Source organism: Seriola dumerili, unplaced genomic scaffold (assembly GCF_002260705.1).
Source record: "Seriola dumerili isolate Sdu_G_001 unplaced genomic scaffold, Sdu_1.0 BDQW01000088.1, whole genome shotgun sequence".
Lineage (NCBI taxonomy): Eukaryota > Metazoa > Chordata > Actinopteri > Carangiformes > Carangidae > Seriola > Seriola dumerili.
In genome coordinates this window covers 6,506,028-6,531,510 of record NW_019174343.1, presented here as the reverse complement: position 1 = coordinate 6,531,510, position 25,483 = coordinate 6,506,028, and the positions used below count along the sequence as shown (strand labels likewise).

Genomic DNA, 25,483 nt, shown 5'->3' with positions numbered 1-25,483 from the left:
ATTCTTAGTACAAATAGTTTTACATTAAGTGCATCATTTGCCAGAGGGGAGCAGTAAAATGCATGAATGTAAAGGTCAGTGTTAAGAACATATCACATGACGTCTGTTTGATCCCAGCCCAAGTATTTTCCCAAGGATTCTCTGGCTCTGTACTGTGTAAATCACGCAGTCTGACCTTCTACATTCCTCATGCTCTGTCCTCCCATTCATCCACAGGCACAGATAATACTGGGCAAATATCATAAACGTGAGGATTTTAGGATTGAGGTGAGGCTGCCATCATCCTCCACCAACTGGGAAAAAGAAAGCCCATGCATCTGAAAGAACCTTATTTCCACCTGCTGCCAGACTAACCCGCGGTGAGGCTGCCTGACCCTAATGCCTAATAGCCTATATACTGAAAATCCATGGAGGATACTCCCACATGATTGGCAATTTGAGTAACGTCCAGTTTGAAGATTTTGATGACATTTTACCTGGATTTGCTCATGTAAAACTATCCCCTATCTAAACAAACTATTCTTGCTGCTCCAGGCAAATCTAGGTTAAATCACTGCTTTTTTTTTCAATCTGCATTAAGAAATAACACATATTTACAACAACAAACTACAGCAAACACCAGCACCATTAAAATAAAAAAAGGCACAGCCTCCCAGAATGCTACATTTCCTCTCCAGTATCCCAGGGTTTTCTGGTGGGATGATTTCATCCAAGTATCATAAAGGGTTTCTAAGCATTGCCAAGATGTTTCCAGTTCAAATGCAGCGTTGACTTCAGGCCAGGGCGTGACCTGCAGCTGAACTGGCCTCCGCTCAGCCACAGGGAGGAGGACAACAGCCACTCCAAACACATCACCCCACCCCCTGATAAATAACTTAACACAGCAAACAGAGGCCCATCAGTCAGCCTATACATGGCTAACACCAAGACGGGGACAGAGATCGATGGAGAGATACAGACAAATAAAGAAAGACAGAAAGAAGACAAGAAGAGAAGAGAAGAAGAGAGGGGAGAGAGGTGGGGGTACATTGTGAGAGGGCATCTAACAGTGCAGAGTAGATAAATATCACACAGGAGACTGAGCCAAGCAGCATGGAAGGCCAAGTGCTGTAAGACTGTGAAAGCCAGGCTATTTTGCCGAGCTGTGACATTTGTTTCTTATTGTCTAAGTGGCAGCTGAAAGCGTCTCCCTGCGAGGGCCCCTCGGCTCTGCTCCGGGCCGCTTTGACAGGGAGGTAACCATATTAGGACGTATATGGTAAAGTAAACAATAACATAGTTGCAATGAGATGGAAATTTTTCAGCTAATGGTGTTTGTCATTCCTGTTTTCAGTGCACTGAGCAGCCCTGTGTTTTTTCTAGCCAGCCAGAGAGACTTTGTTTATGAAAACAACACAGGAGCCAAGGCTAAAACCAGGGCGAAAAAAAAAAAGAGGAAAACTGTAAATAAATATCAGTTTCAAAAATGCCTCCACCTTCATTTGATTACATAAATAACCCTGCATTTCGGCAGAAATACCCTTTCAGATTCTCAGTCCCTTCCCCTTCCATAGTGTGGCCATGTCCACACTATGGAAGCTGAATTTGAAAACATGCATTTCCCTCTCCAGTTCGGTCCTCCCTCACCACGGATCCACCGTCTGTCACAGACACTGGACTTCGACTGGGAGCTGGTAAAATCAATCATCATCACTCAGTTGTCTGATAACAAAACACTGAAAAATATGTCAGTGAGAAGCCTAAAACATTGTGTTTGGCTACAGTGAACAACAAAAGAAGTGATTATGGAGAGTAGAATGGTGCAGAAAGTGGAGCTGAGACCATTTCATATTTTTGTTGCAGGAAACAGTCTGACATGTCCAAAATTATACATGTTGTTCTATAAATCCCTGTATTTTTCTCCTGAAAAAGCTAATTCTCAGAGCAGGGGGGGTTAATATTGTCTGAACACAACAGGAACTTTACATACTGTATTTCAAATACACTGGAAAACAATTGTGGTCATACCAGCAAACAGTTGATTTCAGTTGATTCCACTAGAATCAGTTTCAGGAGTGGAGTAGATCTGCATCCGAATTTTTCTCAAGTTCAACTTTGGTGAAAATTTGCAGCATAAACCAATAGCAACCACATATGTCAAAAAGATGCACAAATGAATTTTGTTATGTCACTTTCTGGTGTGACCAGACATCTAGGTTGGGATATATATCTGTTATTAAGGATAAGTCTTGTCTTAAGTATTGATTCCGATACCAGATTCTACAGCCACATTTCAGTTTTCACTTAACCAGTATTGAGGTGCTAATGATGCTAATGTGGCGGTGTCACTTTCATATGTCGAATTTTCAGATTCATCTGCCATGATGTGAATGTAGCTCCAAGAAGAAAAGGTTAACCGACTTCTTTAATTCTGACTCAGTATTCAAAACATGTTAACATTCTCTGGAAAGTCAAACTAGAAAATGTGAGCGAACCCAATTGTTAACAACACATGATGTGAATCAGAGCAGTGGGCAAACATGTGGTTGACTGAAATAACTGAGTTACTATTATTTAATATGCCTAATTCAAAAAGGGCCTGTTTCCAACAAACCCCCACCCCCATCAACTTAAACGACCATGTACTGTAGGCCGCTTGCTTTCTGCGGATTGTCCTGGACTTTGTCGCTCTATATACGACATCACCTGACTTCCTCCTTCGCTCCCGTCATGAGGTTGTCTAACATTAAAGCATAACTATGGCTCGTAACAAGCTGCTTGCACAGACCACCTATGGACTCTTTTACAGGACAGTGTCTCCTTTTCTTACTAATTCCAACAGAATGTTGAGCCATTTAAAAGAAATGCAGCCCTCACTCTGTTTTATGTTTCACTCGTCACTTGTTCTCCATCCTGTTCACTCCCTTTTCTTTGGCTCTGGTAACCTCGCTATCTTTTTCAGGCCTGTGTATCTGCAACTGTGGAAAACAAAGAAATTTTCCATCCCTTATGAATAACTACTACTGACTCACTGGTCAACTATTAAAAAAAAAGAGCTTTACTTCAGTGTGAAGCTTAAAAAATGGAAAGTCTTACCCAGGTTCACAATGTGCCAACGTTCACATGCATTTCTACAGACGTATAATACATACAGTCAACTACAGTGTGAGGCAGAAGTAGACGTGCAACTCCTCCACTTCTGTCCGCTCCACATGTTGACTTTCTTTGTTTGGTTTTTACCCACCTCTCTCCAGCTCTCTCTCTCTCTCTCTCTCTCTCAGCCTCATTCCTAATCTCACACCAAAAATGCAAGCTGTTTATTTGCATAGGGCTGAAGCCATTCCATTAAGTAGCCCCACCAGGTGCTTTATCCCTAAAAGGGATTTGTTTTCTAAAATAAACGGAGAACGCAAAGGCACTGCCAAAGTGATATTTACCATGACATGAAGTGATTGCAACAAAGTCAAAACTATCCAAATAAGAATCACTGCGGCTTGTAGGAACTTTTTAGAATTTCCTTACATAGTCATAGACCTTCACTAGTCATAGAGGAAACCAAGAGTCCTTGATATATAAATGTATGATTTTGTTTTGGGGGCAGGGGCAGTATGTACATATGTGAACTTTAATATAGTTACAGTACAGTATATTGTTTCACAATCTGACAGATGCTGGCCTAGGTTACCACAAAAAAAAACTCTGTATAGTCATTTTGCTGTGAAGACAACAAATCAATCCAAGTTATTAACTCTGTTTCATCTTCTCTGAAGCAGACACACAAGGCCAAAGCTAAAAAGAGAGCTTTGACAGTTTTTTCTCACTTTTGTGATTTTCTTTTCATCTTGCTGTAAGACAACTCATCGGCAGCTGGAGTTTGCTTACTTCTGTCGCCTCAGTCAATCTGTGTCACGTAAGCCGTCTGCACCTGGTAGCGGGCTGACATTATCAAAGTTCCTCACTCTCCTAGGCAGGCCAGAGTTTATACATCCATCAATACATCCCAGACAAAGAGAAGACACGTCTGTTTGATGCTGATAGAAAAAGAGATTGAAACTTACCAAATGCATTTTTCTTCCCAAAAAAAAGATATTTTAAGCAGCTTCAGGATAAAACACCAGTGATAACATCATCAGTGCGCTTCCCTGTTACCTCGACAGAAGATAATTCACATAAAAGTTGAAGGAGATGCAAGAAAGAATGAGAACGTTGCTCTATTGTGTGACAACTGTGTTCAGCATAAGGCACGTATTAAACTGTGCAACCTGTTTAGAAAGACAATACAAAGGCAGGCAATCTGCCAGCGTGCTCTGATAGCAGCTGATGCGGCCACGGGAGCAGAGCATCAGATAGGGAAAGCAGACGGCGGCCAGGTGAGGGTGTTTAGGAGCCATTGACACATCCTGTGATCTCAATCAACAGGAAAAGGCGCAAGCACGCCGTCGCATTATGTCTCTGCCTCGGTCTCCGTTGTGACGTCTTTGTAGGTGCGATAATTTTTCATTTTCACGCTGCCTTGCATCTATTCTGCCTGTCACTGTTTTTAACTACAGCAGCCAAGCTCAGAGAGTAGATTACGGTACTTACAGTGCATGAAAAACACAGCAACAAAACTGCCAGTGACAGAAGCGTTTAACTTTCTTGCTAGAAATCTCCCCCATGTGGCACTTTCGCTACAGCGAGTTGTTTATTATGTTCCAAGCTAGGCATAAGCGATTAAAGGAGCTCTTAAGAATCAAAGTGTTATAAATGCATGGAAACACAGCCGGCTGTAAATGCCACAGAATTAGAAGCTTACCAAGCCTAATACTAATACATGGCAATTTTCAGCTTGATGCTGATATAAAGAAATTACTTTTTTTTTAAGTAAGCAATAAATGCAGTCAAGGGAACTATTAGATTCCCTATTTTCATCCCAGCATAAATCTGCACACGACCTTTCTGCGGGTCCAACTCATGAATCCACTTGTTTATTCTTAACACTTCCATAAAAAGTGGATTAAACAAAACAACCTCAACGGCTGAGACTAAGGCAATATAAACCAAAGCATTTACTGCAAAGGGAGAATTACAAGAAACTGAGTGTTCGCATGATGTGCTCTTCTCTCCCTTACATGGATTCATTAAATTCAAATCAAGTCCAGCATGAGACCAACACAGAAACATGTTTTGGGAATCTAAAGGATTGTGCTAAGCAGAGAAGTTAGATGTCATCAGGTCTGAATAAATTAGCCTACACACGGCACACACCACAGGCAGCCTAATCACACAGATATATAAGTACGATATCTACATTACAGTTTCCTGTCAGACTGCTTAAAGACTTCTCCTACATTTCAAATTATTTTCCAATTAGCACAGAATTAATGATAAATATATTAAAAGCAACAGTTGGTCCAAATGTGCAGAAAAATTAGCACAATACAAGCTTTTACACACACGCCGTATTTGACTCTATTGCACTTTAAAAGAGCTTTAAACACCAAGACATACTAATCCCATAAGCTGCCACAGGGATTTCTGCATTAGTGATGCAATCAAAATCACATTGGAAACTTGTGTCAATAATTAGGCTGATTTTGCCACATTAACATTAATTACACAACCATTTGGAAGATTTCAGGGCTGATCCTACATCTGGAGCAGGCAGCTGAGGGGGGTGGGGGGGGCTGTTGGAGTGGACCTGACTATGCAGAGAATGCACTCCAGATAAACAGCAGCAACACGAATCCTCCACTTCAATCTTCTCCAAGTCTCTGTTTCCCAAATGCGGGGGTGATTGTCTGAACCAGAGGTGCACAGGCTGTTTAACAGACTCTCTCACAGTGAAGAGAAGTATAACTAGTCAAACTGTAATGATGACATCTACAGCTGCTTTTTCCACACTCTATGGAAAAAACTGCAGGAGGTGACACTAGGATGCAGTTGGATTTATTACATTTTTATTAAACAGGTGCTCAATGATAAACTGTCTGTAGAAACCACTTAAGGTTTGAAAATGTTGTTCTGAGGAAAATATTCCAGGCAGAACATGTGAGCACTTGTTGGCACCTTTTTCTATTTTCATGGTGTGAAAATCTTCAAATTTAACATTTTGATTAAACTTAACATGAAGACAAAATATCAGCCATTGGCATGGTTATGGAAATGAATGCATGGAAATTATTCCTTCCTAATTTTACTAATATGTACAATAGGATATCAGTCCATGGACAGAGCATGTTGCTATATAACTTCAATAATCATTAAATTAATCCAATCACTAGTTGCAGTCCTAAAAACGAAGACCAGTGGAGCCAGAGCTACATCTCACATCATTTTCTTGCTCGGAGCAGTTTTGTTGTTCTGTAATGGCGTCAAACAAAAGAAGGCGCTGCTCAGACTACATGCACATGTCCCACCTACTGTACCGACTGCACAAGAGATAGAGAAGAAATGATAACCATAGTAAAACGGGAATGAGAGAAGAGAGAGATGACAGTGAGGTTGAAGCTGTAAGAGACAGAAAACAGACACTCCTCCTCTGAAGCTCTGAGATCCTGAAGTGTTAACACCCCCCCTACCCCCCCACCCCCACCCCACACACACACACACACACCACTTCCCTACAGTCCTACTCCGCCTCACCAGATCACTCCAGCCAAAAGTTCACATCCTGGGGGCCCGCAAACCTTCTCAGATAGGGAGACGGGTGTGAGAAGCAAACACGAGATATCAAGCAGAACGACTGAGACTCCAATGACAACAAGACGGAGTGCGTAAAACCTGCCCCCCTCTTGTTTGGTAAACACGGCATTACCGTATTTCAGCGTTTCCCAACAAATGTCGACATGTTCAAACAGACAGATACTTCCAAATTTCCTCATTTACAACAAGTGGAACTTAAACAACTACTTTAACTACTAGTTACACAACCAACTCCTTCTTAACTCAATTTTGACCTTTGAAGGAACTGTCCTTCAACATGCTAGTCTCAAATCTGCAGCTTCTCAAACCACTAACGGTGTGCACCTGTCCTGCACCACCCACCCCCCTCCCACCCACCCCACCCCCCAATCCATCCAACCCCCACCAACCTGCCCCACACATACACACACAAAATACAGTACACAAACAAGACAACCGCACTGCATTCAGTTAATTATTAAGCCAATTCAATACCACATTCACACACATGCAGAGGCTGGAGTCTGGTGAATGATTGTGTGTTTACCTTCTACAAGGACTTGCTTATTTAAAGCAATCTTCAGTTCCAGCGGTGGTGAAACAGCCTCCTCGCCCTGCGGACACAAGACGGAGAATTATTTATGGTTATGAAATAATTACCACTGCAGCCCATAATGCTTGTGATCAGCAACCACAAGCCAGTTTACAAAGAGAAACGCATGGGTACATGAGTGTAAAATAAAAGCTTCCAATAACAAGTCGACCACCAGTTGCTATCGATTTGAAATGATAACATGCACAAACAGCCGTATACATGTTCTGAGAAATCATCTGAGAGAAATCAATCCTCTGCATTTCTGTGCTGTTTGCTGTGCTCTTGTTTGTGTGAAGCTGTACCGGTCACTGTACCTGCCCTGGCCACTACGGACGTACATCCACCATTTTAGCTGACAGCGGGGCAGAAGGCACCTTTCGTTTATCCTCCCGTAGCCAACTATTGTCACTGTCCGACCCATCCTTGCATTTCCATCTGTCTGTTAACTACAACTACACCCACTCATGATAACAAGTGAACAATGGTGCAGTCTGATGGGAGTGAGTTGGGAGTGAGTGCTTTATTTGCAAGACAAAACCTTTTCGTATTACTGACAGCAGATGCCCTTCTTGGCCCCCCTGGTGGTGAACACCCTGTACCTGTAACTGCTCTGCCCTGACTCAACTCCCCCTGGGCAGCCCTGATCTGCATGCACACAGCTTTCCTAACTGAGCACTCAACCCAGGCAAGGAAAGCTGAAAAAAAAAGGAGAGAAAAACGGAAACAAAATCTTATTTTTATGGTAAACTGAGAAGTGACTGTGGGGCAATATCTCAGGTGCATTTGAATAAAAGCATTAAAGCATATCCAAATATGAAAGGAAAAAAAAAAAAAAAAAAGCTCCAACTCCCTCTCCCACTGTTCTTTTTTGCCGTTTACATTTGGCAGTCAAAACTGCGGCCAGGCATTTGTGCAAGTGTTTATCTAAAGCAGACTGAGCACAGATAAAAACACACCGGTCCAACTTGCCCAGTTTCAGCATTAATTATGTGTTAAATGCCCCTGTTGAAAATGGGAGTCAACATGCAGCTTGCTCTGAACTCTACTGAGGGTTGAACAATCATCGAAAATGGACCATTCCCACACAACTACCCTATTATTGTGATTCATTACACTTCAATTAACATATCATCAATGGAATCGTAAATCAATGGCGAGTGGTGACAAATGACAGATATTTTCAGTTTCAAACTACTAAACATCATTAATTCCCATCACCTGAAAGAGCCCCGGGAGCTAAATGAGTTTACCCAATGCATAACATCCATTTAGATAAATGTTCCATCATTTTAATGATGGAACATTTGTATTGGAGAGAAAAGGCAACAACGGGATCCTGATAGCAGCTGTATGCCTTTTCTCCTTGTAATATAATGCCCACCTTGTAATACCTAAACAGATAATTGTCTCCATTTCAAACAGCACAAGAATGTAATATTGCCATTTAGAACAGTGGGGGTGCGGAGAACGTAGGGTGAGGATAAACAAGCGCATGCTGCTTCGCCCGGTTGGGAAAACCGAGCCCATCACACACTCCCACATTGAGATTTTAGGGAATAGAACAACTCCTGGTTGAGATAATTACCCACCTAGGTGGGTTATGTGCATGCTCAGTAAGAGACCTGAGCTGAGAATATGAATCAAAATGCAACAATTTCAAAAGACAAAGGAAACTAAGGAGCATTTTGCAAGGTTCTCTTGTGAAGTCTTGGGAGGATGTTGTGGGAGTATTGTGTTAAACAAAGTGGAAAATAGGACAATAAAGAGTTTTGACAAAGAAATATCTCATACTAGTTACAAGACTGGTGCAGCAGATGACACAACCGTTAGCCTGACACTTTTAGAGGATCAGAGGATCCAAATAAATGTTTCCATTCTCTATGCAAATACCACAGGGTTCATTGTAGTGGTGGTGGTGGGGGGGGGAACATGCAAACACCCTATTTTCAGAGGAAATGGACAATCAGAAGGGTTTTTTGCTATGGTAATGAACGGCTGTGGTCACATCTGAGCACGAACAAAGACTCATTTTATTCTGTCCACAAACCTGTGAAGTGGACTTCCCTATTTGTGAGGGGGTCACGGCTTCACAATATGCTCTCTAGTCCCAGGTATGTTATCAGTGCCTTTGGCTTTGTTGTAAGATAGCATGTTCAAAATATGAATTAATACCCCTCCACTGAAATGCACCCAATCCCAACAAAAGGCCCGCATTCACTGTGGACAGCTCTTCAGCTCCTCTAATGGACAGGCTCTTCTCTCTCTTCACACTGTGCAGACAAAAAGATGAGGGCCCATGAATATTTACCACTAAGTAAAGTTATTCCATTAATTACTCTAAGCACGCTTAATACTGTATCTGTGGCTACTTCTGTGGCAGCCTGTTAATGAACCTTCACACATCATTACCATATTAATTAATGCTCAACTCAATGGTTGTCAATAGGAGGCTGCCAGAGTTGTCTCTCGCTTCTTTACAGCCCATCCAGGATGTTTCGATCACTTAGTATCAGCATCTGAATAAATCTACAGTAGCTATTTATCATGCCAGGGCCTAACGGTGTGTTTGAATAAAACAAAAAGAAAACAAAAAAAAAAAAAGTAGTGACACTGGTTCAACAGTCCTTAAGGCTGGTGGATCTGTATTAAGAGCAATGTGTAAATAAGAAGAGGGCGTAGGAGAGTTTTAGTTGCGAGTCAGTGATATCTATGCACAGGGTCACTGCTGTTTGTTTTTAGGGTGTGTGCAGGAGATTTTCCAAGTCACTGTCTGTGCTCTGAAACACAGGAAAACCTAAAGCATGACTCACTTTTCAACAAACGCAGCTGCTTACTGTATGATCTGATCTGCTAAAAGGGCTGACTGCACACTTTTTTCTCCCTCTTTTCTTCTGGGGTTTTATTAAGAAGGACTGATTAAATGAAAAACATGACTAAGTCTCGTAAAGACAAAAAAAAAAAAAAGTCAGCATTTGAAAAAGTGAAAAAAAACAAGCATTGTTTTTTTTTCCCCTTTTTGATGTGATTGGCAGGATCCTGGCGTTATATTGTAACACCCACACAGACTGTAAACAACAGCACTTTCTGACACGCAAACAGACTCAAAACCCACCAATTAAACCCAACTTCAATCCAGCCAGACCTTATTCTGAGCGCTTTTTTTCAGGTTCTCTTTTTTTTTCTCAGCTTAAAAGGCAACAGTGCAGTCTGGTGAATGTCAGGCCTGTCTGATCCCCCAGATTCTTTGGACCTGCCCTCACGTTTTGCTGAGCTAAGAACAAAGTACACAGAGTGCACACAGAGAGCTTTGCTGCCTTAATGCCAAGGAAGTGGAATTTCACCCCTAAACCAAAACAAACAAGGCCACGCATTTCTTTACACTATTTAAATGAGCGCACTGAACACAAAAAAAGCCCTATCAAGTGGACACCAAATGCACACCACTCAGTCTTTTCAGGAATTCTAGCCCACTGATCCGTGAGGAGAGCCATCTGAGAGCGGCACTTTGTGAATTATTTTTCCTGAGAGAAGAAGAAAAGTCACAGCACCGGCGGCTCAGGCTCCACACACAGTTTAAAAAACACTTTGCACATGACATTAGATCAGCGCAGTCAGAAAGTTCAACTCTGGTCAGTACAGTACAACACACAGTGAACATTACGCAATCCCATTTTTATAAGCAACTCCTGTCAGTTCTACCCAGCCATATCAGGTTTCCACTCTCGCCCAGGTCCCAGCTCCTCTCCGACCACAGATCCTGTGCGCTATTAATATCAATAAGCTGCAAATTCCATTTCCCCAGACAAAGACAAAGAGAGAACGAGAGGCGATGAGTGAGGGGAGGAACTAATACCCTCACGCATCACCACGGGGTTACCACTTGCGATCACCTCCAACCCCGCTGCACTCACAAAAAGGGGCATTTCACACATTAACTTGTACGCACACTCTCTTTTCACATGTACGCAAGCATCACATGCACATGCACACACCAACAGCACTGCATGCACACCCACACCAGGGGAATGCAAATATAAGATAACTGCTGGGTGATATTTTCCAATCATTTGTGAATTTTTAACTTACAGAACACAAACTCCATTTATCAGGTTAAAGTATACCTCAGGTTTTTATGCTCTTATCTCCCATGTTCTTCTTCATTCTCATGATCTCACTGCAATTCAAATGTGTTAAAAATATACACAGAGATACTGGTAACAAGGATGGGTTTTTATTGACAGCTTTGTAGTTCATACTGTCTTATCATTCAGGCACTTTGCATGAACAAGCTATACCTATAATTTCTCTGCTAAATGCATTTAGATTTGAAATTACACCCACAGGCTCACAGCTAAGGCTGTAACTATCAATTATATTCATTGTCAGTGAATCTTTCGGTTACTTTCTTGATTAATCACTTCATCGTTTTCTCCACAAAAAAAAAAAAAAAAAAAAATGTCAGAAAATGGGGAAAAATGTCGCTAGTAATTTCCCGTAACCCAAGATGATGTCTTCAGATTATTTATTTTGTCCGTCCAACAGTCTAAAACCCAAACATACTGTCATGAGTCAAAGAAAAGAAGTCGATTATCTGACAAAAAGCTGCCAATATTCACAATCATTGCTTAAAAAATGACAATGAATCACAAACACAACTGTTTGCCTTCATTAGATACTTCACTGACGTCCTTCACCTTTTTGCAATATTATACTACAAAGTATTTTATCTAAATACTGGACATGTTGCTGTAACTCTTTGCCCTACAGTGAAACCTGCTGCTACCTGCACCCTACACACAGACTCATTCACTTACAGAACACACCTACCAACACATCCGCATGGACATGCACATACGTCCACCAACGTCACACAAAAGGCAAGAAGAGGAGGAGAAAAAAAAAGGAGAGGAAAAGTGTGGAAAGACAATGAAATCTTTACAGACTTACCCATGAACAGTTAAACAGACTTTCATCATGTTCATGAAACTGTGTATTGATGCAGATTCCCTCCAAGCACTGAGTGTTTTGAAATCCACTTCTGAGGAAGAGAAAGCTGCCAGTGAAAGTAGCAGGTATGGAGTAGTTGAAGTAGTGTGTGGTAGTTGAGTGTGTTCGCGTATGTGTGTGTGTGTGTGAGTGTGTGTGTGTGTGTGTGTGTAGAGATAGAGAGAGAGAGGGAGAGAGAGGGAGAGAGAGAGAGAGAGAGAGAGAGAGTGTGAACTGGAGCCCAGACTGCAGTGTTGAGAGGGACTGGAGGTATGTGGTCTAAACACAACAAAAGCCGGTGCCTTGCTCTAGATTAAATATGCAGGAAGAGGCCCCTTTGCATAAACACAAACACTCAGCAAATGAAGAACTGGCACAGAGTGCTGCCTGCTGAGAGCTCTACCTGTCCTGGCCTCTTTTAATTAGACAAGAGCAGGCAGAACAAATGAACATCAGCACGGTCACACTAGGCAGAACAAAAGGAAGGGGAAAAACAGAGAATACTTCCTCCATCTTCCAAAATGTCCTTAATGACAAGAGCAGAAGATCAGACAGAGGCTGGAGAAAGGTGCGCAACTTTCACATGTCACAAAGAAGATGTTTTTCTCTGCCTGTCTTCTCAGATACTGTACATGAAGCATTCTTCATTTAAACAAACTTTGCTCCTTACTTTGCTAATACTACTTTGTCAGATGGTTAATAAAACTCAATCTAACAATCTGCTATGTAAAAAAAAAATGACATGACTGTAACGAGAGCATGAAGACTTCTACATGAAACTGTTTAATTACAACCTAAAACACTAATTAAATCCTAAAATATAAAATTTAATTAATTTAAGAAGGTCATTTTTTGGTATGGGTTTTCATTAAATTATGTCCTGGATAGAAAAAATACACCTTGTGATCCTTTTATTCATCTTTACATATGCTTCTCCTCCACACACCTCCTGCTGGGAAAGACAAAAAATAAAAGCAGGATTTTAATCAGCAGGAGAAACTGATTTGCACCAACGTCCACTGTCCGTGTGTTTTGTTTTTCTCTTACGTCCCCACTTTCCTCTTTCATCTATCTGTCTCTGCCTCAGTTTTTCTTTTTTCTTATTTAGAGCAGGAATGCAGAAGCGTGTGGTGCTAGGGGAAACTCCTGCAGAAAACTGCCAGGCCGTCAGAGTTATAAAAAAAAAAAAAAAAAAAAAAAAAAAAAGAAAGAAAAATGAGGAGAATGGAGGGCTGAGTCCCACCAGAAAATCTGGAGAGCAGCGTCAGATGCTGAGAGACACACGCTGATGTGGCCAGTCAAAGATGTCATTTTCATGTGAAACCCTCTCAAATGGATCAGGTGGAGGAGGGGGGGTGGGGGTGACACTAGGTGAAGGAAAGGAGGGGAGAGAGGGAGAAATTGAGGGGTGAGAGGGAGTAAGAGAGAGAGAGGAGAGCAGAAATGAGACCTCTGGAAAATAAACAGGGTGTAGTGTTTCAAAGGCAAGGGGGACACAGACATTCCATTGTTCAAGCCAATTATCAGTGGAAAATAATAACAACAGATGGATCCAGAGCGGCCAACTTGTGCCGGAGCACCCTGGCGCTGGAGAACAGATGATGAAATGTGAGAGTGCTGTTGGAAGGGCGTTTGGGGAGGGGGGGGGGTGCCCCACAGTCACACACACACACACACACACACACACACACACACACACACACACACACGCACATCTCCACACACCAGATGTGAACTTCCACAAGGACAGTTTAATATGTGCTCTCTGGCCACCACTTGTGCCGCGCGGCTTTGGCATACCAGACAATGGCCGACACCTCCATGTGTTCAAAAAAAGGGGGCGTCTGAAGTCAGATGACACATATGGCTCCTGTGTTGCTGTGTGATAAATTCAAATCTGTGCGTTCCTTTTATGTTCAACAAAGCAGGGTCATTTGATGGCGAACACATGCTTGTGCGCTGTAAGTGGAGTGCTGTACAACACTACAACATGTAGTAGTTAGAATGAAGATATATTTTTTTTTCCTCTCTTTTTTTTTTGCTCCTTTTATTCAAATCAGCACATATCCCCGGTGACCTGTTGTGATGTTTTCATTTGATGTTTTCCAGCGTGCTGAACGTTCACAGATGCAACAGTGCGGCAGAGACAAGACCTCACTGACTCTGGCTTCATTCACAGATCCCTCATATCAGCCACAGATTGACAGGCAGCGGAGGGGGCTGCAACCTTAAAACAAAACCAATTCTCTGTGTGCCTTGTCAAGGGTGGGAGATGACTGCAGATAGCGGCACAAAAGATCTGCCCTTCCTTTTCACAAGAAAAGAGAAGTTTTCGTTTCATTAACTCCAGACTAAAGCGTAATTATCTCCCTATAGACCTTAATCACCAACAGAAGGATAATAGAACAAAAACCAGTTTCTTCTTCAGTCATTAAAGTTTTTTTTATGTTGTTGTTCTTTTTTTCTCTCCTCTGCACTTTAGATGAGTCCATCAAATAATGCAAAAGAATCACAGGGGCACAAGTGAAGTCTCACTTTCAAATACTGTCAGTTGCAGAGGGTGACAGATTTTGGCCATGAAATAGACTCGTTAGCCTGAGCGCGCCATCTTTGGCCTTTTCCTGTCTGGCTATTTGGCCTGTTGACCAGTGGATGACAAGGTAGAGGGCGGCGCAAACCAGCAGAGCCGAAGTGGCAAATAACTATGACTGAAAATGCTTGAAATAAAATCAGGTTGAAGACCAAAACACCACACTGGAGTTGTACATAATCTAAATGTCTAACATTGCTTGAAGGTGCTTGTGATACTATACCCCAAATGATAAATCCCTGGAGGATTGAACAGGAGGATCTCTATGGGGGGTAAAAAAAAAAAAAAAAAAAAAAAAAAAAGAATGGAAAACTTTGCCTAGATTTAATTAGCTTATGAAAAATAATTGCCATTAGCAAATCTCGTCAAATGGGGTTGAGGCATTTTGCTGGGGAAAAAAAAGTCTTTTTTTTTTTTTTTTTTTTTTTTTTGTGGATGAGGAGACAAAGCATTTTCAAACAGGAACTGGCGGGCCATCAGCCGTTTTAGTGCACTGACACTGAGGTCGAGTTAATTAGACTATTGTCATTTTAATCAGGACAGCTCGGCGGCCATCACTTCCTGAAAGAGCCAGTGGACTTTAAACGGCAGAGGGATTTGTGTGTGTGTGTGTGTGTGTGTGTGTGTGTGTGTGTGTGTGTGTGTGTGAATGTATGTGCGTGTGTGAACTGTATATGTGTGTGTTGGGCCTGAGGTGTCACCCAGCTATGGGTTATGGAGTATGGTCTGGTTCTCTCACATGCTTAGAACATTAATGAGCTGGAGACACACCAAGGAAACAAAGGAGCCTGGAGGATCACCAGGGGAAACTACTCGCCTCTGCTCTACTCATGTCTCTGTTCATTTGAAAATAATTTAAATATCAAATATTTGAAATAATTTGCTTCTCCCTGGCTATCAGATTTTGAATAGGGAGTCTTTCATGTCTTCGTTATTATGTTCTTCACTGGCATTAGCATTTAAAACATAATTAATGTAACCATATTTTCTAGGTGCTTACCATTATGTTACAATAATGGTTTATTTTTGTCTGATTTACATATTTTATGAATACAATGGAAAAATCGTGATAACAAACCAAAGAATGACAAACGATATATCAAATCTTTGCTGAATATCATTAATCTAAAGAGAGTTTTTAATCAAAACTGACAAAGGCCTGGATTTAACCTCGAGACGTGCGAGATGAAATTCACTTTACGCTTCCTCTAGTGAAAAAAAAAAAAAAAAAAAAACACAAGGTAAAGACGGTACAGTGTCATTTGAGAGAGATGGGAGGAGGAGCTGAGCACTGGAGGTGTCAGTGGAGCTCTGCCAATCAGCAGGGGTGATAAAGGGGCCAGCCCAATATTAACACCAAAACATCTTTGTAATTTTTCCCCTGGCCATAGTTCAGGTCATTTGCGGTCAAGGTGACAAAGGTAACCTGCAGACAAATGCTGGTGAACTTCCCCCTGTGACACCGCCGTCAGCCCGGGGGCAGGACTGGCCAATGACATTAGCCAAGTGTCTGAGTACAAAGTTGACCACTGCAATATTTCATATTCACAGGCCTCAAGGGAAACGACATTAAGAAGGGTTGGAGCAGGCCTGGCACATTTGACTCCATGCCACTTTTTTTTTACTATGTCTGTTTATGATTATATTAATAGTTCCATAAGTTCATCATTTTTAACATTAGTCATTAATATTTCACAGGGAGTTAATATTAATCTGATCAGAAATTATCTTCCTTCAATAATTCAATATATACATTAATAATTCAATAAAAAGAATGTTCAGCACAGTTGAGGGAAAAAAAAAACTGGAGACATTCAATAACTAAATGTGAGAAAATGAAGCTCACATTTACAGCAGCAAGTTCGCTAAATACAGTAGCAGAAGAATCTAAAATACCAGCGCCCTGTGAGCAACTTCAACTGGAACGCAACTTGTTAGCATGGGAAGCTAACACACAGCACAATTCAATGATAATAATGAAAAAAACAACATAATATAAAATTATAGCAACCTTCTGGTTTCACCTTAAAGTGGTTAGTAATCCAGGCTTAAACACACCCACAAACCAGGGACCACAGGCCGCTGTCTCCACGTGTGCACATCTAGAGATAAAGAGGACATGCAGACGGTGAAGCCTCTGCACCATTAAAAGCCCCGCACTGCCCAAGTTCCTCCATAGGAGATTTACAGGGATTAGATGGTGAAATAAAGGCCTAATCTTTATTTGACAGGGAAGCCAATCTCTGGCTCACCGGTCAACCCCTTGCGGTAGGTGCCTCTCTCACAACTCACTTTCGCTGCTTCACACCTCGGGCTTATTTGAAACCACATTTAGGATGCATATTGTACCTTGTATAAGGTCTCAATCCAATTATCATATTAAAAAAAAAAAAAGACAAAAAAGTGCATTTTTTTAAGTGAAGAGTGTGCAGAGGCTTGGTGCTAGAGACTTATTCCACAAATGATGTCCTATATTGGGTCACAGCCTTACCTGCATGTGAGTACATCTTGGTGGCTATTTCCTTTTATAATTTTCCTTTTTCTGGGGGTCTAAGCTATGCCTGATTGAAAACCAATTTCCATGTGCAGTTTAATGACAGATGGAAAGAGATATTTCATGGAGATGTATAGTCGAGACTGATAAACTATTAATCACACTGCTGGACAATGACACCGGCTAAATTTAAACACAAAGTGAAAAAGCGTCAAGTAACAGCCTCCCTTATTCCGTAAATTATTCATTACCGGGGGCTGTTATTGCACGGCATATAGAATTAAAATTTTCAGTTCGTGTTGATGCGGGCAACACATGTCACGGCTCGGACTGGCAATCTCACACTATGTTTAACCCTGTCAGACACTGGCCAGGGCCTCTTCCTGCCCCCTCTGTCCCTCTTCCTCTCACCGTCCCTCTGTGTCTGTCCGCTCAGTGTTTGACCTACAGACAAAATGATGAGGAGAGAGAGTGAAGGGAGGAAGAGAGTGATGGACTTCATTATTTAGTGCAACCTATATTTTTAAAAATGTATAACTAAAAACCCCAAAAAGATCATATGAAACATCTTTTTGCATTCTTACACATAAAGTTTCTGTTGGTGGCACTATTTTGCTTGTCTGTTTGGCTATGTTGGTTGATACATTCATGCTACGTATAAAGTGTTCACCTAACACATTCAAAAGAAGCCCGTTTCTGTGGCTTTGAATGGAAATTGCATTATTTTTGCGGAACTGACCTACCAGTCATCAGAAACCAGTTGCACAAGGTTTTCTGATCATGATTTCATGATTTCTGTTTTGGTTTTGTTTCTCCCAAGCCTAAGGATGCAATTACAGTATACTGCATATGTGACATAATAATATTCAAACATAGTAAGCTTTTTGTGTGGCAAAAGCTCTGCTTGGAGGCACTGTTGCTCTGTTGAACCTGATCCCAACGCTTAACGTGTGACAGATGCTAGATTATTTAAAGATATTCACTTCCTTAAAGGGGACCCATTATGCTCATTTCCAGCATTATATTTTTATTCTGGGATTCAACAAGAGTATCTTTGCATGATTCACAGTTCAAAAAAAGCCCTTATTTATCTCAAACTTCCTGTTCTGCAGCCCCTCAGTTGAGCCTCTGACTGAAACAGGCAATATTAGCTTTTGCTTCCGTAAGAGACGTCCTTAAAACCTCACCGTCTTCTGATTGGCTGAACATACTGGCTTGCCTGGTGTGGAGGTTCTGAAAACAAACTGTAAAACTAAGTAACAGAACATAACTGACACGTTTGAACCCAAATCTGATCCAGAATCTGAGTGGACGAAATGAAGATCCACAGCAACAAAGATAACAGCAGAACGTCTCTGTTCGGTAAATATATTACACTCATTTCCTGCTCATTGTGTGACATAGCGCTGGATTTTGATCTTTCAGTCAAAAACATGTATAATTTCTTTTCTACATACGCCCCTATTAATAGTTGTACATGTGTGCAATGTGCTAAAATGCAGACTGAATTGGAAAACATCTGCTGTCAGGAAACACCAAAGCTAAGGTTGCTGTCAACCTCATTGCTATATGACTGTACAGTAAACCTGCACCGTCAGTTATTTGCATGATGGAGTATATTAAAGGTCTATAATACTACTCAAGTGGAGCAGTTTGGGTGAATTAGCTAAGCTTGGAGCAGATGATTGTGACGAGCTGACGTCAGCTCGTCACTGAAGAAGGAAAAACCATTAGAAACACAGTGTACAGAGCAGTCTGACGCCTGAGCTTTTGCCTCACAGGGACTTTATATGCACTTACTTCATGATTTGAAACTTTGGCCACATTTCATATGGACATCCGACATTGGAACATTATGTATATGGCAGAAAGTAAAGCGAAGCAGAATAAGTCCGCCAACAAGCAGAAGGCTCTGGGTTTCTGTGGAGTTTGCATGTTCTGCGTGAGTTTCCTCCGCGTGCTCTGGCTTCCTCACACAACCCAAAGACATGCAGGTTCACTGGTGACTCTAAATTGCCTGTAGGTGTGAGTGTAAGTGTGAATGGTTGTTTGTGTCTAGATGCCAACCCTGTGATGGACTGGCAACCTGTCCAGGGTGTACCCCGCCCTTGCCCAATGTCACCTGGGACTGTCTGTGACCCTAAAAGGATAAGCGGTATGGCTAATGAATTAATGATTAATAGGTCCCCTTTAAACAAGCAGTTTTCTTCAGTAGCAAATTCTCCATGTTTGCTGTCTAGTCTCTCCTAAAATGTGATTGGTTGAAGAAGAAAAAACCTGTTGTCTTTCAGCACATTTCTAAAAGGCTAAAACGTTCCATTTTCACAGCAGAAGCTCTGCTCTGCCAATAAAGGTGCAGTACCTTTTCAAAAGTGCTGCACCTGAGCACCTTGCATTATCTTCACTTTGATGTTTGTGTAAAATAGGCAACTGCAAACAGGAAACAAACGTTTCTTAAGTTAAAAAAGATTAGGGATGGAAATGAATGTGTTGTCAATGTCAGAAACACTGGTAGTTCGTAAGTTAGTTAGATAATTAGTAAGGATCCAGTTGTGTGGTGGAAGGAGACAGCGCACCATAAGCAGATCTCTGTCAGGTGGAACATTACGTCTGCGATGCAACTATCTCAGTGGTGATGCTCTCAAATATTCCCAAGATATACAAAATAATACTAAATGTTAAAATCTCCCTCTCCAGCTCTTTCACCCCTTTTAATGACACGAGAGGTGGTTAGTCATGTTGAGGTATGTAAAGAAAAAGGACATTAAACTGATACTGAAGTATTATGTATAATAATGACATTTAACGTAACGCAGTAGATTTGTTTTTAAGAACTAACATACAAGATTTGTACAGTTACCAGATGTTATTTTCCTGTAACTGGCAGACAAAGGCCTTGTTTGTGTGCTCCATGTCCTCCACTCTGTGTTTCTCCCTCACTATCTCTCTCCCTCTCTCTTCCTTGTATCGTCCCCAGCTCGCAGCAACAAACAGAGTTGTATGCAAATACTAAAAGCCATAATGCATTATATTGTTTGGTGTTAACATTTGAATATTTAAATGATGCATTTTAGATCTAGATATTCCCATTTCAATTTCCATATACTGTACATGCTGAATGCAGAGTTAAGTTTGCCCATATAGAAGGTTGAAGACTTTGTGAGTGTATTTGTGTGTGTTTGACACACCATCATTTTCATGATTATGTACTTCCTGCATACATACTTGTTAACAATGTAAGTTGCCTGCCCTAATAAATGACAACTGTCTGTGGCCTATGTCAGTGCCACAGTGCTGGATGTGTGAATCACCCACGTACATGCCACTTAACCAAATTGGCAAGGCTGATAAGCCGTATTTACATAGCAGTGTTGCTGGGCGTGATTACTATCAGTAAAACTTCCCCCCACGCTTTAATGGAAAGTTGGGATATAACTTAGTGTAGGTTACAGCTGCCCTCAGGAAAATAGCTCAATTACACCCGTGAATATAAACACTCGTGTGGCTGTCAGAGTGGTAAACAGATGTGGGGTGACAGTCTGTAGTACGTGATCAGTCAAGCAGCTGTTGCTGCACCTTCATTTATTCACTTGTTCTGATGATGGATTCCAGTTTCTCCCCCCACAGCTCAACATGCAGCGGCACTATTTGCTTATGGGGCAGTGGCAAAAGGCAGATTAAGCTGCTGAGAATATCATTAACATGTTCCCTTTGTAAAGTTAACGCCTGCCACACTTTTACTGCTGCTGTCAAACAAAACAATCAGTTTGCATGAAGTGGACATCATGGATGGACATGGAGTGACTTTAATCCCTGTCTCTCTGTTCTGATGCAGGGCAGCACTGAAAACACTGCGCTACCAACTTCTGTTCCGACAACACAAGAGCATTCAGAATGATGTCATATGATGTTATTTTGTCTTAGCAAACTGTGCATTTGTACTCACACAGTGTATTGAAAAGGACATCCCCTTTGGCTGTTGTATCATTGGGAGCCTACCTGTCACAAAGCTGATATGACGCTCTTTGAATGCAATGTGTACATGTGATCAGAGCTGCAGCGAGCGCCCCAGATGACAAAGTGACTAGGAGTGTCAAAGCAGCCTACAAACAGGCCTGTCCTCTTCCAGACAGGAAGCTGGGAGCAGCAGAGGCGCTGCCTTGTCTCATCTGCCAGCAGCGCTCGCTGCCTCCCCGCCTCATCACAGCAACCGCGTCTGATGGTGTGCACAACTCCATGCTGGACGGCTGTTTTGATTTCAGCCTGTGTGACACATCTGTTGCTTGTCATGTTGTGTTGTGCCTGTCTGCGAGTTGAGCACGACCGGGGCAAATGTGCTCCTCATCCCTCTGTCCGTGTTTACAGGGCTCGCACTTACAAACAGGCCGGCATGGTGCACGTCGTGTGGAAGGTCAGGAGGTCTTACGAGACACTACGTGCACCTGTGCAGCCGCTGTCACAAGCCATCAATCCTCATCTCCTGCTGCAATTGTGGGGTGTTCAGGCTGTCGACAGTGAGTGCTCTGTATTAAAAGATGCATTATCTTCTAATAAAGGCTGTATGAAATCCTCAGTAAAAGTCAGGAGTGACTGCAGTGTTGATTGTATATAATATAAGAGGAAAAAGGTATGGATCTCGGTCACTTTATCATCCTCTAAGAATTCCCCATCATTGTACTGTCTCCTGAAAATCAATTATTTCCCTCCCATGTCTAATTGAGATAATTTGCTACAGCTGTAAATCAAATCTCCATCAAGGGTGCATTCTTCACAATGTGCTCTTTATGGGCTTTTAAAGTACTTTGCAGGAGCATTTCACAGAACTACCAAAATCAAGGATATTCTATGCAAGACTCCCACTGTCAGCTTAAACACATGAGCGATGACGATGGCTAATTGGACCTATCCAATCCATCCATGAAGTACACATGCTATATCAGCGAAAATCAAACGAGATGTAAGGCAAGCCCAGCACTAAACAGCCAGAAAGGTATTTATTAATGGGATGTTACAGTAGCTTAGAAGGAGTGTGCTTCATTTCTGTGTCCTTGTCTTTCCAATCAATATTCAAAAGTGCCTCGTAATTACACGTTAAGGATTCATTTACATGCAAAGTGCTAGTGTGGCCATAAATTGCAATGAAAAAAGTTCTGTCTGAGAGATTTTTGCTTTTTTCTTTCTATCTCTTGTGATTATTTTTAGATGTTTTGGTTTTTAAACTATTTAATTTAAAATGAAACAAAAAAAAAGTAACTGCAAAATGAGAAAAATACGGTTTGTGTACTTGAACAATTTGTGTGAGTGTCAAGCCCGAGCCTGTTATGTAAATACAATCCCTCTTGAGAGGGTGGGGAAAAATCTGAGAGGGCTCATTTACATTGTCAAATGACACAACACTCACACTTTCCATTTACTATCAAACTGTTTTGCAGAAACACTAACGTGGAAACTATCAGCGCGTGTAGCTCCTCGCCACTGAGTCGATGTAACAATACTACTTTAAGACAAACTGAAATCGGGTTGGATGGTACACAACGTGATCGAACACCGTGACTGCCATTTTGACCGGCCTCGTCAGACCACAAGAAAAACACGTAGGCGCTCTGGCACGGCAGGGAGGCACAACGCTGCCATGGGGCTCTAATATATTCAAAGAGGGATCATTTACTTAAGGCTTGCATCCAAGGATCAGTCTGGCCTTCATTAGCCTCAATCTGACACGGATGTGAACAACATGTTGGCTTGCCACATGAACACTGCCCCTCCTCCCTCCCTCTGCGTACCCCAAACACTCTACTCCCCTGCCTTCTCTGAGACCTGCACAACAAATTCCTCTGGAAATATATCACAGGTTGTTAGCATTCCAGAGAGAATTTTACATGGGTGTACACTCAGGCCTTAATTAGAGACACTATTTGATCATTCAGCAGCTGGGCTTTATTAAAAATACGGGTTCACATCACCCTACAGTCACCCCCAGCTCAGTGTGAAAGAGCTCACAGAGGCAGAAGAATCTATGAAACAAGAATATGAATATTCATCATCTGATGCGTAGGGACCCTGTACGGGAAATATACGCCCCAGCAAGGCTTTTTTTTTTCTTGTTGTTGGGTTTTTCTTATTTGTTTCATTTATTTTAAAAAGCTGACCTGAGAAATCATTTCAGTATGAAGTCTGTCTAAAATCACTATGTAGAGTTTTAATGTCCCATGATGGTCTAAATGTTCTTTTTCTACCCTAACACTGTAAAAAAAAAAAAAAAAAAAAAAAAAAGGTTATGTTTACAATAAGGTATATTTAACATATATTCAATGAATAAATATAACAAAAAACATAAAACACAACATTATGAACCTTTACAGAGGCCCACTGAAAGCCTCAACCTAAATGTCAGCACAGAACCTGAGCTACATCGACCTGAAAGAGAAGCGAAGAGATGTAAACTACATCTGACCAAGGTCGACAGGGACTATAAAACAAACACCGGGTTTAAGGTGAAGTCTTCCCTGCATGAAGGTTAGCCATGTTTTGTGTTTACACTACACTGCAGGCTTTGAAATTGTTTTGCAGTGTGGAGTCTGCCCAGGGTCATTGTTTGTTTTTGACGTGTTTATACACCACACAAGGAGTAATGACTTCTAGGATAGTCGGGGGAGGGGGTGCAGACGCGATCCAGCACACTATCTGCAATTTTTCTTTACTTTTCAGGTTCACTGTCAACTCTCAACAGCCGACAGTGAGAGGCAGCGTCGCTGTCCCCATGTTCAGCATCATTCAAAGTGATTTAAATATGCAACTGCATCCGGAAACCAGAAAATCGGTTACTATGCAAAACCTTGCTTATCGTTTCGTGGCATTCAAACTTTTAAAATAATTTCCATATAATGGCCTTCTTTGAAAAGACATTACAAACCAGTTTGTCCAAATGTTAGAAAATAATGATGAGTGTTTTAGACAAAGCTAATACACAAGTTGTGTGTCTGTGTTAACTGACGCGCACTGCTGTCTACTGACATGCATGAGAAACACTTACTTTGATCTGTGGCTCCACAGGATGTCACCACTGGAGTCTCCCGGCTGGACCGACGAGCAGCAGATAGAAGGGGAGGAGAGAAGAAGAGGAGAGGTGGTAGGAAGGAAGGAAAGTCAGGGGGTGGAGGCAAAAGAAAGGAAAAATAAGAGACACAGTGGAAATTATTTAAAACATGAAGGTGACTAACAAAAAGCAAATACATACACCTTTTTCCACTATCACCTTTGTCATCCCCCCACACACAGACACGCACACACGCACACACACACACATCCTTACTTTAAATATCTGTGAATATAGATTTAGCGCCTCAAACAGAACTGATTAAACAAATAATGACACATTCCAAAAACTGTAGCTGAGTACAAATTAATTTGAGCATTGCTCTAATTGAATTTAAACACTGCTCCTCCCTAACCTTAGATCAGGCACTTTTTAATTACTGGCTTCTGAAGACTGAATCCCTACAGTGTTGATGGAAAAATAAAAATAGGGTAAGCTTTACTGCACACTCTGAATGTTTTTATCCAATATAAATGAAACTCCACCCGAGTGAACAGCCGGGCTTTTCTGAAATGGCTTGTTCGGGGTATTAAACTGCCCTTTTCAGATCACCACACATTAGCACTCGCAGCTGAGCTCTGTCATTCAGTCCCGCTGCCCCGTGCCCCCTCGCCTGAACTCCTTCCCTCCGTTTGCACACACAGAGGGAAGAAACGGCAAAATGTGTTTCCTGAAAAGGAGGAGAGGTGGAAAAAGCCCATCCTGCCCCGCGAATCACCGCCGCCCCACCAGAGCTGCCGCCACTGGCCTTTCTGCAGAGGCAGCAAAAGTTCCCCGAGAGGGGAGCGTCTGCCAACTCAAACAGGGCTCATTCTCCTCTCTGTGGGCCGCCAGCCGCCCATGTGGGCCTGCGCTGGGCTTCCTGAGGGCTCGCTGCAGCTGGAGCACTTTGAATAAAGGTAACAGCAATGTCACAGCTACTGTAAACTTGCCGGGCTGCTCCTGTCAGCAGGACGTTCCCAATCAAAGCAGAAACAACCCCACCTAAAACACAACGCATTGTTTTTTTTCCACAAGCCCCAAGTCCAAACTTCCCACGAATCACAAAGAGAGCACACAGGCGAGAGGGCAACCACTGTT

The 25,483-nt window shown here is 41.9% G+C and overlaps 1 protein-coding gene across 1 annotated transcript in view; it reads right to left on the bottom strand.

The window, feature by feature from the left end:
- The window catches only part of foxp1 (forkhead box P1), a 147,048-nt gene that overhangs the window by 89,051 nt on the left and 32,514 nt on the right, over positions 1-25,483 (bottom strand). Inside the window, exons 4-5 of the mRNA XM_022744896.1 lie at positions 24,341-24,384; positions 7,190-7,256 (exon numbers count right to left, since the gene is read on the bottom strand). The gene's annotated coding sequence lies outside the window, so the exon portion shown is untranslated. The remainder of the gene's footprint in view (positions 1-7,189; positions 7,257-24,340; positions 24,385-25,483) is intronic.